General features: G+C 37.8%; 1 long non-coding RNA gene across 1 annotated transcript in view; it reads right to left on the reverse strand.

Annotated features, from left to right (window-relative positions):
* Positions 1-353: 353 nt before the first annotated feature.
* Positions 354-15,280, reverse strand: part of LOC149794938 (uncharacterized) — a 28,373-nt gene continuing 13,446 nt past the window's right edge. Inside the window, exon 3 of the long non-coding RNA XR_016422075.1 lies at positions 354-1,083. This is a non-coding gene — a long non-coding RNA (uncharacterized LOC149794938). The remainder of the gene's footprint in view (positions 1,084-15,280) is intronic.

Raw genomic sequence — 15,280 nt, forward strand, 5'->3', positions numbered from 1 at the left:
CTAATGTCACTCTGTTCATCTTACATTGTGTACCAGTATGCCTAATGTCACTCTGTTCATCATACACTGTGTACCAGTGTGCCTAATGTCACTCTGTTCATCTTACATTGTGTACCAGTATGCCTAATGTCCCTCTGTTCATCATACACTGTGTACCAGTATGCCTAATGTCACTCAATTCATCCTACACTGTGTACCAGTATGCCTGATGTCACTCTGTTCATCATATACTGTGTACCAGTATGCCTAATGTCACTCTGTTCATCTTACATTGTGTACCAGTATGCCTAATGTCACTCAGTTCATCTTACACTGTATACCAGTATGCCTAATGTCACTCTGTTCATCATAGAATGTGTTCCAGTATGCCTAATGTCACTCAGTTCATCATAGACTGTGTACCAGTATGTCTAATGTCACTCTGTTCATCATAGACTGTGTACCAGTGTGCCTAATGTCACTCTGTTCATTATAGACTGTGTACCAGTATGCCTAATGTCACTCAGTTCATCTTACACTATCTACCAGTATACCTGATGTCACTTAATTCATCATACACTGTGCACCAGAACACGTAATGTCACTGTTCATCCTACACCTGTACCAGTATGCATAATGTCACTCAATTCATCTTACACTGTGTACCAGTCTGCCTGATGTCACTCAGTTCATCCTACACCGTGTACCAGTATGCTTGATGCCACTCAATTCATCTTACACTATGTACCAGCATGCCTAATGCCACTCAATTCATCTTACACTGTGTACCAGTATGCCTAATGACACTCAATTCGTCCTACACTGTGTACCAGTATGCCTGATGTCACTCTGTTCATCCTATACTGTGCACCAGTATGCCTGACGTCACTCAATTCATCCTACACTGTGTACCAGTATGCCTGATGTCACTCAATTCATCATGCACTGTGTACCAGTATGCCTGTTGTCACTCAATTCATCCTCAACAATTGAAGGTACTTTACTCTTGGAGGTGTGGATAAGTCTCTAGATATGCACAATGCTGAGTTGATAGACTGGGAGTTGATACCAGTGGCACACAGGTGTGGGTACCATTCGGAGGTTCTATAAAATGGGAAATAACAACACAAAACTGATACTCACTACAAACAATAATGCTTACAAGTATTTTGAAAATGACAGCATTTGTATTGGTGAATTCATCTGAAATCATTAAAATTAAGCAAATGGTTTCCCAAAACAAGTGAGATAGGTTTAGCTAAATGTTTAGTTTCTATTTTAAATTGATCGTTGAGCTCCCTCTAAACAAGAATCCATGTAGTTATTTTAGTTATTTGTTATCGAGGAGTTTAAATTTTACAAATGTTATTATTTATTGTCTAAATCAACTAAAAGATGACAATTATTACTTATCACATGAAGAAAATTAGGCCTGAACCTGCAGATTTATTTCATCTGTTACTGGCATTGTATTAATGATGATACACAAAGAAAAAAGAATCCGTATCGGTGTTTTGCCAACCCAGAGTGGTATTCCGTATCATCAATCTAGAATAGTATTCCTTATCACCATTCTAGAGTGTTATTCCTTGTCACCAATCCAGAATGGTATTTCTTATCACCAATCCAGAGTGGTATTCCTTGTCACAATTCCAGAATGGCATTCCTTGTCACCATTTCAGAGTGGTATTCCTTATCACCAATCCAGAGTGGTGTTCCTTATCACCATTCCAGAGTGGTATTTCTTATCACCAACCCAAAATGGTATTCCTTATCACCATTCTAGAGTGTTATTCCTTGTTACCAATTCAGAGTGGCATTCCTTATCACCATTCCAGAGTGTTGTTCCTTATCACCATTCCAGGATGGTATTCATCACCATTCCAGAGTGGTATTCCTTATCACCTTCCCAAAGTTTTATTTTTTATCACCATTCCAGAGTGGTATTCCTTATCACAAATACAGATTGGTATTTCTTATCACCATTCCAGAGTTGTATTTCTTATCACGAATCCAGAATGGTATTTCTTATCACCAACCCAGAATGGTATTCTTATCACCAACCCAGAATGGTATTCTTTATCACCAATCAAGAGTGGTATTCCTTTTCACCATTCCAGAGTGGTATTTTCTATCACCATTCCGGCGTGGTATTTCCTCGTCACCAATCCAGAGTGGTATTCCTTATCACCGTTCCAGAGTGGTATTTCTTATCACCATTCCAGAGTGGTATTTTTTTTTCACCAATCGAGATTGATATTCATTATCACCAATCAAGATTGGTATTCCTTATCACCATTCTTGAGTGGTATTTCTTATCACCATTCCAGAATGGCATTCCTTATCACCATTCCAGAGTGGCATTCTTTATCACCAACCCAGAGTGGTATTCCTTATCACCGATCCAGAGTGATATTACTTATCACCAATCCAGTGTGTTATTTGTTATAACCATTCTAGAATGGTATTTCTTATCACCATTCCAGAGTGGTATTCCTTATCACCAAACCAGAGTGGTATTTCTTATCATCAATCTCGAGTGGCATTCCTTTAACCAACCCAAAGTATATTCCTTATCACCATTCCAGAGTGGTATTTGTTATCACCATTCCATGATGGCATTCCTTATCATCAATCAAGAGTGGTTTTCCTTATCATCATTCCCGAGTGGTATTCCTTATCACCAATCCAGAGTGGTATTCCTTATCACCAATCCAGAGTGGTATTCCTTTAACCAACCCAGAGTGGTATTTCTTATCAACAATTCAGAGTGGTATTCCTTATCACCATTCCAGAGTGGTGTTTCTTATCACCAATCCAGAGTTATATTTCTTATCACTATTCCAGAGTGGTATTTATTATCACCAATCCAGAGTGGTATTCCTTATCACCAATCTAGAGTGGTATTCCTTATCACCATTCCAGAGTGGTATTCCTTATCACCATTCCAGAGTGATATTTCTTATCACCATTCCAGAGTAGTATTTCTTATCACCATTCCGGAGTGGTATTTCATATCTCTAATCCAGAGTGATATGTTATCATCAATCTAGAATGGCATTCTTTATAACCATTTCAGAGTGGCATTCTTTATCATCAACCCAGAGTGGTATTATTTATCACAAATTCAGAATGGTATTCTTTGTCACCATTCCAGAGCGGTATTCCTTATCACCAATCCAGTGTGGTATTTCTTATCACCATTATAGAATGGTATTCCTTATCACAATTCCATAGTGGTATTTCTTATCACCATTCCAGAGTGGTATTCCTTATCACCACAGCAGAGTGGTATTTCTTATCACCATTCGAGAGTAGTATTCCTTATCACCATTCCAGAGTGGTATTCCTTATCACCAACCCAGAGTGGTATTCATTATCAACTTTTACAATATTTCAGGAATTAAGTTATATAATGAGCAAAGTCAGTTTACTAGAGGTCATCTTGCCTCGCTTTTATACAGCTCAGTTGAACTACTATTTAGCACAAATATTGGTCCCTCAATTAGTAATTAAATATCAGATGCTTGGCAACAGTGCATATTTAATATACTTTCCATAATGTGCGGTTTTACAGTAATAAATGACCAAATTTAACGGACACCATCCTGGAACTAAGAGTCGTTTCTAATTTGTATCAATGATACTGGTTAAATATGGACATGCTACTAAATAATAGTATAAAAGCAGAAAATAAACACTTTAAGCGACGCCTGAAACAAAATCCACACAATTGTAAAATCTAATAGATAATAGTATTCTTTATATCAACTTGTATTTATGCCAGACCCAGGGGCCCTGTGTGGCCGAGTGGTCCAAAGCGTTTCCCAGTTACAAATCTCTCACACATCTCATCTCTCTCAGCGTGAGTTTCTAGTCACGGTTCGACCAATGTGGGTATGTCAGAAAGCTTGTTAATGGATTCCCACAGGTCAGTAGAGCTTCCTCCACCAAAGATACTGGCCACCACGTATAGCCTATCATGTGTTGAAAAAATTACGTTAAACCCTACAAAGGCAAACGCAAACCATGCCAGACCCCATTAAGTAAGGTTGAAATGACTTAACCAGATTACTTGGCCAGCTTCTATTGTGTGTGGTTACGAGGCCGATGTCAATATGTGAGTAAAATCACGACCACTTGGGCTTCTTGTTCTTCTAGAGTATTTGAGTTTATGGATCTTTACGTGACATGTAGCAGTCTTTTCTTGTCGTAGTTGCTATAGTTTGGTTCATTTCATTATGCAGTATTTTATAATCTCGGTAAACATGAATAAATTGTCTTTCCTCGGTCATCTTATTGTAGCCTCTCGGTGTTCGTAGTAGCTGTGATATGTCAAGGTATATTACAATTCTCACAAGGTTCATGTTTTGATAAAGGTAGGAGCCCTGATTTCGAGTGGTCTCAGGCGCTCTCATTTAGAGGTCACATATGTCTCACCTCCATCCGCGTGGGTCGCAGCTCGGCCAACGTTGGTAGAAAGATTGCCAACACGTCACGTATAGCCTATTATGTGCTTAAAAATGTTAAAACCGAAGAACCAAACCATACTTGCTAACGATCAAATGTAAAATACTCCAACTATAAAAAAAGCATTGTTATATTTTAAGTAAATAACGAATACACTAAAGTCTATGGGGTATTTTTTGTGACAGAGAAAGCTAATTGTTTGCAAATATGTTGGAGGGAATGTTTAAAAATTCAGGTTGTATTGTCTTCTAACGATATTGTTATGTGCCGTAACATTAATCTTGTCTGACAGGCAAATGACACATGCTTGTTCAAAATTAATCTTATATGATAGACCAATGACACATGCATGTCGTAAATCATTTGTTTCCAACATTTTTTGGCCACGAAGGCACAACCTATTTGTTCTGAGTCTCACACCCCGTTTCCAACATTTTCATGAGCTTTGCCACCCTAAAAATAGATCCTGGCGACCCTCCAAAACGTCCTTGCGACCCTGAAGTTGGAAACCACTACCATATATTATTCTTGTCTGGTCGACAAACAACACATGTAATAATGCATGCCATACCTACTGCGACTTTTCGAGTTGCAGTTTGACATTTTTAAAATATTAAAATATCAACTTTTCATCATCAGATTTGATGATATATAGTGATTTAATATTTGAAGATCTATTTGACGATTAATAGTTTACGCTTGGCGTCCATGACTGAGTAGATCTTTCTATTTGCCTTGTAGATTCAAGAAGAATGTTCCACCCAATACGTATCGTACAAGCTTTTTTATATATAAAAAATGAAATTTCATGAAAACTGGACGAGAGTTTAAAGTTATAAGGAGTTAAAATTGTATCTTTTATATAGTTAAACATGTACAGTTGACCCGCTGAGCTTATGACTGACCGCTTGACCAACATGTACGTTTGACCAATAAGTTCATGAAGGACAGCTTGACCTACCCACGCTTGGAGAAAGAAATGTAAGCCATGTCATTAGACTAGGAAGCAGTTCTATGTAATTTCTGTTATTTGCTAGCAGACTGACTGTCGCTCCAGGCTGAGATGTCGATGCATTTTAAGTGTATACAATGCTCCTAAAGTACCGTATTTGCCTTAGGATAACACGCATCCAAGCGCCAACACTATATATATATATATATATATATATATATATATATATATATATATATATATATATATATATATATATATATATATATATATATTCAGGTATTGGGCACTTGGAACTTCCTTCCCCGCCCCGTTAATCCGTTGATGTTTATTGGCCTTCTTACTCATTACACAGTGCATTTGGACGTATGACTTCCAATAGAAACATCAGAAGTGTTGTGATGTGATTTGGATTTTCAACGTAGCTTTAACAATTTTTCAGTCATATCGCTACGATGTCCGCAATGTGGCAGTTTATAGTGATGTCTAGCACTGGGGCATCATGCCGCAGACATGTAGCATGAGAACCATCAGAAACTATACATTGTAATTTATTTTAACAGATAGGAGTACATATATTACATTATCGCAATTACAAATAGTTTTATTTCAGTATTGTAACTACATATAGATACATGTAACACGGTATTGTATTTAGAACTAGGTACATATATTACAGTATTGTAATTATAACGAGGTACATATATTACAGTATTGTAATTATAACGAGGTACATATATTACAGTATTGTAATTATAACGAGGTACATATATTACAGTATTGTAATTACAAAGAGGTACACATATTGCAGTTTTGTAATTACATATAGCACAGTATTGAACTTTCAAAGAAGTACATATATTACAGTATTGTAATTAGAAGTAGGTACACATATTGCAGTATTGTAATTACAAAGATATATATATATACATATATATACATATATATACATATATATATATATATATATATATATATATATATATATATATATATATATATATATATATATATATATATATATATATATATATATATTCAGTATTGTAATTACAAATAAGCATATTTCAGTATTGAAATCACAAATAGGTAAAGATGTGGAATCAACTACCTGTTAATTCATTAACCCCTGGCGCCGCGTTTACGTGACAAGAGGAAGTAACACTGCCGAGCTCTGTAGCGTCAAGGTCATGTATGATACACTAAAGTGGGTGGTAATATAGAAAGTTAGACAGGTGTAGCTCTACAATGATACAAAATAATCGGGACGTTTTAGTTTCACTACAAAATACAGAGGGAAAAACCAATTTTTTTGGACCAGTTTCTTTTCACCCAAAATTCGCCCGTGGTCGGAATACGATTTTGTGTCCAGATTTTAGACTATTTTGCCTCGGATCTAAGGCAGACCGGTCTGAACTGCACACAGGTGAACCTTTGCATAAGGTAGGATAAGCTGGGCATTTGGCCCTAGAACACAATTAATTGTACTATATGTTCTCTACATTTGTTTCTCAGTACTGACCTTTCCACTGTGTGACAATCAATACAAATCATATGTTAATCTAAAATACCTTCAAATATGACTTCACGGTGAAGTTCTTGTCAAAATTTGACCTGCTCTTTTTTGAGATGCTGGACTGTCAACAGAGCAGCATGTAAACAGAACACATATATCACTTCCGGATCATCACCAAGGCCTTATTACTCTCTGTGCACTGTCGCTAAAATACACACGGACAACCACAAGCTGAGCTCATATTCTCAAGAATAAACAATTACCTTTAAATCCCTACCAAACATAAATAAATAAAACTCTTCTATCACCACCAAAATGAGAGAGGAAAAAATGTTCTAAAAATAGACTAGAACTACATTCGTGGGTACTGAACTGGAAGTACTAATTGTGACCCGATTCCATTTGGATTAAAGTGTGGTCTCGATATGACAGTGATGGATCCGTTAAGCATTAAAAAAAACGATTACCCTTCTGCTCGTGCGCGAGTAAAATAACCAATGGGAAACGATGTTTCTAACACAACTAGGCATTAGGCTAATGGAAAATCTCTTGGAAGTCGATGTATTAGGATGTATTCAGAAAGAGCCCCTAAAATGTGTTTCCTACTCGCATTTCAGGCGAAAACGACAAAAACCTCCAGGGGTTAATGAGTTAAACAAGCAATTTATTTTTTGTTAGTTTATAGAACTTCACCAGAAGATGACAAATCCCAAAACATGAGAGCACAATTTACAATAATTTTGACACCCTACAAGTTAGAGCACATGTGTCTTCATACCATAGCGATCACTTAAGTTATGGTTGAGTATTCTCCATTTTTACAACTACATGTATAGGGGGATAATATGGTGTTGTTATACAAAAATTAAATTGCTTGTTCCCATGTCAGCGGATTAATTTTTATACTTATTTGTAATTACAACAATGTTGTCTAACTACTCCTATCAGTTAGGATTAATGTTGTTGTTGTTTGGGGTTAAACGCCATTTCTCAGCGCAGGATAGGCTATATATACATGGCGGCCAATAGAACTGGTGGAAGAATAACCCGGGGAAACCCAGGTAAGAACCACCGACCCACGGGAAGCTAATGGCAGCTTTTTCACATGCACACATTGGCCCAGGTCGAGACTAGAACTCACAGACAGAGGTGAGATGGCAATGATTAGCAAATGCAAGCGATTTAGACCCACGGGCGCCCTCACATAGGGACAAGGCCCTGGATTTCACCTCACTAAGCATGTTGTGGACTATATTCGTGAAACCTATTTGCTGACCAGTACGTGTTTGCCCCCCCCCCCAATAATTGTGCGGGCGCCCCTCTTTAGACCACTCGGCCACTAAGGGTGTGTGTGTGTGATTAGGATTTTAAACGTAGCTTTTAACAATGTTTCAGTCATATCGCTACGATGTCTGCAGTGTGGCAGTTTATAGTGATGTCCAGCACTGGGGCATCAAGCCGCAGACATGTAGCATGATGTCCCACCCAGTCACATTATCCTGACAGCAGGCCGACCAGTTCTAACACCAACCTCTAAATGCTGAGCGCCTAGCGAGGCAGCTGTTAGTACCATTTTTATAAGTTTTTGGTAGGACTCTGCCGGGGATCGAACCCACGACCTCCCGCTTCCGATGCGGACGCTCTAACCACTAGGCTACCAGAGCGGTCGGCCACCCAAGGTATGGCTTCTGCTGTGCTCATTGGAAGTCATATGGGCAACATACATTGTGTAATGACCAAGAAGGACGCATAAACCGTACTTAAAAGGTGACATGTGACGTTAAAAGTATATCATGTTGCGGACTACTTTTTTAAAAAAAACCGATAATAAAAAACAGGCATTCATGCATCACTCACCGTAATGAACGTTGTGATTACGCAGTCATCTGTTAGGAAATATATTTGATGATTAAAAACATGGCTGAAACAACCAAGTCCTGATCAGTAGTGCATGTTTGATTCTTTTGAAATAATAAGTCTATTGCATTTTAGCTACGACTTTCATGCTGACAATGGATGTAGTTCGCCTGGACAAAGGTATGCAACGTACTTACATCCACTGACGGCGAACGTAGGTATACATTCTGTGAAGACTTCACAAATATCTGAGGTACAATAATATTTTGAATGAAATACTAGTAATGTTTTGAGGTGAAGATAGATCTGCCAAATGAGGCATGCGAGTTTTTGTGATGAAATAGTAACGGTTATCATTTTTGCAACGGTGATATCTCAGGCGTCCTCTGGGTCCTCGCTGTTGTCGTGAGAAAGTGATAGGGTCTAAGTTAAAAATTGTCGCCGTCGTCTTAGTTGTTGTTGTTGTTGTTGTTGTTGTTTTCAGGGCAGCTTGCAGGATTTGTGGGCATTATGAACAGTTCTCCAGTTGACCCCAGTTAATCAAAAATTGTAACGGCAAAACCCCCTTGACCGTTGTGGGCCCCCGGAATTTCATATCCATTGTCCTATCCTGGCCATGGCCCTGGTTGTTTCGGATTTAACACCAGTTCTTAGCGCAAGATAGTTGTAAAGGTACGCCCCTCACTTGCAAGGGGTGTGGGTTGATTGGCGGATTATACCTTCTTTCTATGTGTCCGCTTTGTTCAGTTCTCGTTATCTAGGAGATGATCGCCCTCGGTGTTATTGCCGGGATCGAGTAAAATTATAGGTGGAATAAATAGAGATCTGAGCAGATATATAGAACAGAATGACACGAGCCCCCGTACAAAAAGAATAAAAATTTAATCAATTACATAAATACTGGAGATAATACAATACCTTAGGAAGATACACTTCTTTGGAATAAATCTTTCACCGAATTTCAAAACACAAATATATTTATAAAAATAGCCGGTCTTGTTTTACTGATAGAATTAATCATCATACGATCGAGTGAACAATCGAAGTCGTTGCCTTGTACAATTGCATAACCTGCTTAGCTCTGGTTCCCTCCAATTTCACTTTAGTGTTCTCTGTTCTTTCGCCACTTCTTTCCTTCCTTTTTCTTTCTTCTCTCCAACCGTTCTACTGCTTCGTCTCCCTTCGGTCCTCTTTCTTTGTGTGGGTAGGTGGTTATGTAAGCATGTAGATACACAGCTAATTGGTTGCGTCAGTGCGTAGGTACATCTGATGATACGTCGGAAGAGCTATTTTCCCCTTTTAAAATAAACAAAAAGCGACCTAAAGTTTCCGTCTGCTATCTTACTGGGGAATAGATCCTTCCTCCCCTTCTCGTTATCAGATCTTACTATCGGCATTCAAACATATATCAAAGGTTATTTAGTCAGGCCAAGCATGGCAGACCAAAACAATCCTAGTTTCATAATATTAATGTACTTCCTAATGGATATAACAGTTCCATTCTCGTCTCAATTACACAAATGAATGAATGAAATTCATTACAGGGCGTAATTACGCTATTTCAGTGAATACACACATTCAAGTCTTTACCGTACGTGAAATTATTTAAGATCGGTGAATTCAAACGGATTATCGTAACTCATATCAACTAAATACATGAAATCTTCGAATACCCAATTCCTATACAAACAAGACGACAAATTCAAACAATTCGTCAACTTATATAAAGGTTATACATGAATTCTTCGAATACCCAATTCCTATACAAAGAAGACGACAAATTCGAACAATTCGACAATCTTATATAAAGAAGATTATTGTACGAATTCATATATATATATATATATATATATATATATATATATATATATATATATATATATATATATATATATATATAAATTCAACACAGTTATACTCATATCAAGAGAATAGATTTACGAATGTAAACAACTAAATTCATGCACATGTTATCAAATAATTCAAGCAAAACATTATATTGGCATAAACGAATTACGAATTTCAGGAAATTTTGACACACATACCTGTGTTTTCAACGCTTTCTCGCTCCCTAGCGCCAAAATTGTGACCGTTGAACTTTCATAATTCCGGTCCCTTGGACAAATGTTTCACGAGAGAGAATATCTTTCAAATTCCTCTCGGAGTGCACATACGTTTACTCTTGCAGCAAAGCTTAGACTAATTAAATTTTTTTGATGTGGCGATATTTAACTCTTAGGAAATTCCGTGTGGGGAACACGCCCCTTATTTAGCGTAACCAATCAGGATTAAATATATTTACCGCCTTTTATAACTAGGCGCCAAATCTGGGGTCAGTTTGACCTTCTACGTTGCGACTAACGGTTTATGGAAATTTTAAATTTTGACAGTTCCACTATGAAATCGAAGTTTAACCGTGTCCCTAATAGTCCGTCTGGCTGCTATATAAACAAAAGTGTAATTAGCCTCAATACCGCACCCCGACCAGACATTAGAAATTCTTGCAGTATAGCGATTTAACAAGCCCCTGTTTCCATAAATCTAATTAATTGTTCTCTGGTCTCAACTAATGTGTTCTTCATAGATCGACAGAAATTTGCCCCCTCACAATAGTTTATACAAAGCGGCCAATAAAACTGATGGGGGAAGAGCCCGGGGAACCACCCACCCATGGAAATGTTACTTGCAGCTTTCTAGCATATCCACATTGACCGAACGAAAGACTCGAACTCACGTGACCACCCGGGGCCCTGTTAAAAATCGTATTTTCCTTTTTATGTTTGTAATATATATATATATATATATATATATATATATATATATATATATATATATATATATATATATATATATATATATATATATATATAATTAGGCACATAACTCAATTTAAGGAAAGAAAGAACACGAGCTTTAAACTTTGTATTTTTACGCAGGAAAATAAACTTTTAAACTTATAATTTCCCTCTTTACAAGCGTGGAATCCAGGGGAGCAGGCCTTATCCCCACACTCAGTCCCGAAAACAAAGACGCAAGACAACTGAAACTTTTCCAAGAGTAAGTTTTCTTTATAGCTGGATGCCAAATGCGTGCCCTGGAAACCCTTCAACTAAAGGACCTTCCTTGGGCTTCACCCCTCCCCCCACCCCCAGCATATACATCATTAGGAACTCATGCCTACTCGTTTAGCTCTTCCCACCCACCCCTCCCCCCAAACAATATGTCTGGGTCCGCCCATGGCTTTAAATCATGTTACAATACCACATTTAGAGTTACATTCAGTTTTTTTTTTCTTTACTTGTACATACAATAAAAACATTACAATTTCAGAACTAGGTTTAAAATACTTAAAGTTTCATTGGATCTTGTTGAAAATTAAATAGAACCCTAATTAACTAGTCTCGTTTTTCATCCGAACAAACATTTTCGCTAGCCACGTTTCCGATATGTCAACCTCACTAAACTTGGCGGATCGATCAGATACTTCAGTGCTTTTTCCTAGATACATCTATTGGATTTCATAAGATGCCTTCGCTAGGATGTAATGCCAAATAAACAACAGCGTTTAACAGCGGTGCGTTGTACATCGACCGAAAATGGTGGAGATAATTGGCTTCAAAAGTATACTTTCTAAGATTAACACCAAAAGCCTGACAACGTACCAGAAATAAGCCATTACAGGATTATTTGAGGGAAAGGATGTATTTGTGCAAACACGGATCGGCAGGGGAAAATTGCTTATTTATGATTCCATTCCAGACGAGTGCTTCCCTTATCTCGATCATGTAGGAACTGTGCTCATATTTGAACGACTAGATTTGGATGCGGTGGCTGGCCGAAATAAACAGACCTGAGGCAATGAAATATTTGATCGATTCGCCAAGGTGTAGATGGATTAACAGGTTATCGAAACCATGGCTAGCGAAGATGTCGATTAACATATCCAGGACAAAAAACAAATATAAATTCGAATATCCAAATTTTCCGTTATCCAAAGCACTCTCGTGTCTCCAGTTGTGTTTACAGATAATTAATGTTCTAATGTACTGTCGTCCATTTTGCCTTGCTTGTTAAGCATTAACCGTATATGTAAACAACACATCCATACATGATGTATAGGTGACAATACAGAGTGGATAAATAGAACTCAGTAACAGCGGAAGGGTGTATAAGCTATAAACAGTCACGTAATATGCCTATCTCTGCTCATCATCATATTCATACTAATGGGCATATTACTCAAGTTGTTTACAGGTACATAACAGTCGCACATTCAGAATGTGCCTGTTTTGAATCGTAGAGGTCACCTTTGAATGGAGATGAATATCAATTTTGATAAAATTATGAAAACAAAATATTTGAAGCAAAAGCGTGCAACGTTCAATAGTTTGTCCTAAATCTGTCGTTGACTCTACCCTATGCTGCAAGTGTCAACTCGGTAACTGATGCTCCGCGATACTACGCATGTCAAATCTGTGTATGATGCTACCCGATACTACGCATGTCAAATCTGTTTATGATGCTACCCGATACTGCGTGTCAGATCTGTTTATGATGCTACGCGATACTGCGTGTGTCAATCTGTTTATGATGCTACGCGATACTGCATGTGTCAATCTGCTTATGATGCTACCCGATATGAGTGTCAAATCTGTCTATTATGCTACCCTATACCGCATGTGATAAACTGTCTGTGATGCTACCCGACACTGCGTGTGTCAAACTGCATATAATGTTACCCGATACCGCGTTTTTCAATCTTTTTATGATGATACCATACACTGCATGTGTCAAATCTGTTTATGATGCTACCCGATACTGCGTGTATCACACTGTATATGATGCTACCCAATACTGCGTATTTCAAACTGTTTGTAATGCTACCCGATAATGCATGTTTCAAACTGTTTATAACGCTACCCGATACAACGTGTGTCAAATCTGTTTATGATACTACCCGATATGATACTACCCAATACTGCGTGTTTCCAACTGTTTATGCTACGATTATATACTGCGTGTGTCAAATCTGTTTATGGTGCTACCCGATATGATGCAACCCGATACTGCGTGTGTCAAATCTGCTTATGATGCTACCCGATACTACGTGTGTCAAATCTGTTTATGATACTACCAGATGTGATGCTACCCGATAGTGCGTGTTTCCAACTGTTTATGATACTACCATATACTGCGTGTGTCAAATCTGTTTATGATGCAACCCGATATGATGCTACCCGATATTGCGTGTGTCAAATGTGTTTATGATGCTACGCTATAATGGACGAATTTATTATTAAGCGTATGTTCTCTATTTAATATCAATTATAAATGTTCTCTATTTGATATAAAATCTCAGTGTTCTTTATTTGATACCAAATGTCGATGTTCTCTGTTTGATATCAAATTTCAATGTTCACTATTTGATATTGCAATAAAAGAAGAGTGTGACATCTGCAACCCTTATCTAGTATGGGATACACATATTAGCACATGTTCGCATCAGTAAGATAAACAATATTGCAAAAAGTCACAGGATAAACGATATTACAAACTATTGATAAGCTTGGTTGATAAGTGCAGACATATACTTGTTCTGTGAAAATGTGTTGTACTAGTACGCCGTGGATTCTGCTTGTTGCATTGCGCAGAACCGCTCCGGTGGCCTAGTGGTTAGAGCGTCCGCATCGGATTCGGGAGGTCGTGGGTTTGAACCCCAGTTGAGTCATACAAAAGACTTATAAAAATGGTATTAACAGCTGCCTTGCTTGGCGCTCAGCATTAAGGGGTTAGTGTTAGGACTGGTCGGCCTGGTGTCATGACAATGTGACTGGGTGGGACATTATGCTACGTGTCTGTGGCATGATGTCCCAGTGCTAGACATCACTTTAAACTGCCACACTGCAGACATCGTAGCGATATGACTGGAAATGTTTTAAAGCTACTTTAAAAATCCAAATCACACACACTCACACACTACGCAGATTGTCGGGATAAAGGGGTCGACATTTATGAAGGCGCACTTCATAGGTACTAGGTAATGGTTCATGGATACGAGGTCATTGCAAGCAGAACATCTGTTGAAAACTTTTTGAGGTCAGAAGCTCTTGTTTTAGGATAAGTACTAGTTCTGCACCTTAAAATAGAATTAAATTATCAGTTCCATGCACGCAGTCTGGCCCCCCCCCCCACCCACCCTTTCTCCATAGATTTTGATTTAATACTGTAACATCTTGGCCTTTGTAAATACACGGTGAAAATAAGTACACACGCAAAGAAAATTGCAATTGACTTTTCATTGTGTAATTAACAAGGTTAAGGGCATGTATAAATTTAGCTTCTGAACCTTACAGTTTGATTCTATGGACCTTTCATTGTGTTCTTAACAAGGTTAAGGGCATGTTAAGGGCATGTATTAATTTAGTTTCTAAACCTTACAGTTTGATTCTATAATGATTCTTATATTTCTGTACAATTAAGTGATTACATTTCTTAGAGTCAAAGGA

This window comes from Sinohyriopsis cumingii, chromosome 7, assembly GCF_028554795.1.
Source record: "Sinohyriopsis cumingii isolate HCF-2022 chromosome 7, ASM2855479v2, whole genome shotgun sequence".
NCBI classification, from domain to species: Eukaryota; Metazoa; Mollusca; class Bivalvia; order Unionida; family Unionidae; genus Sinohyriopsis; species Sinohyriopsis cumingii.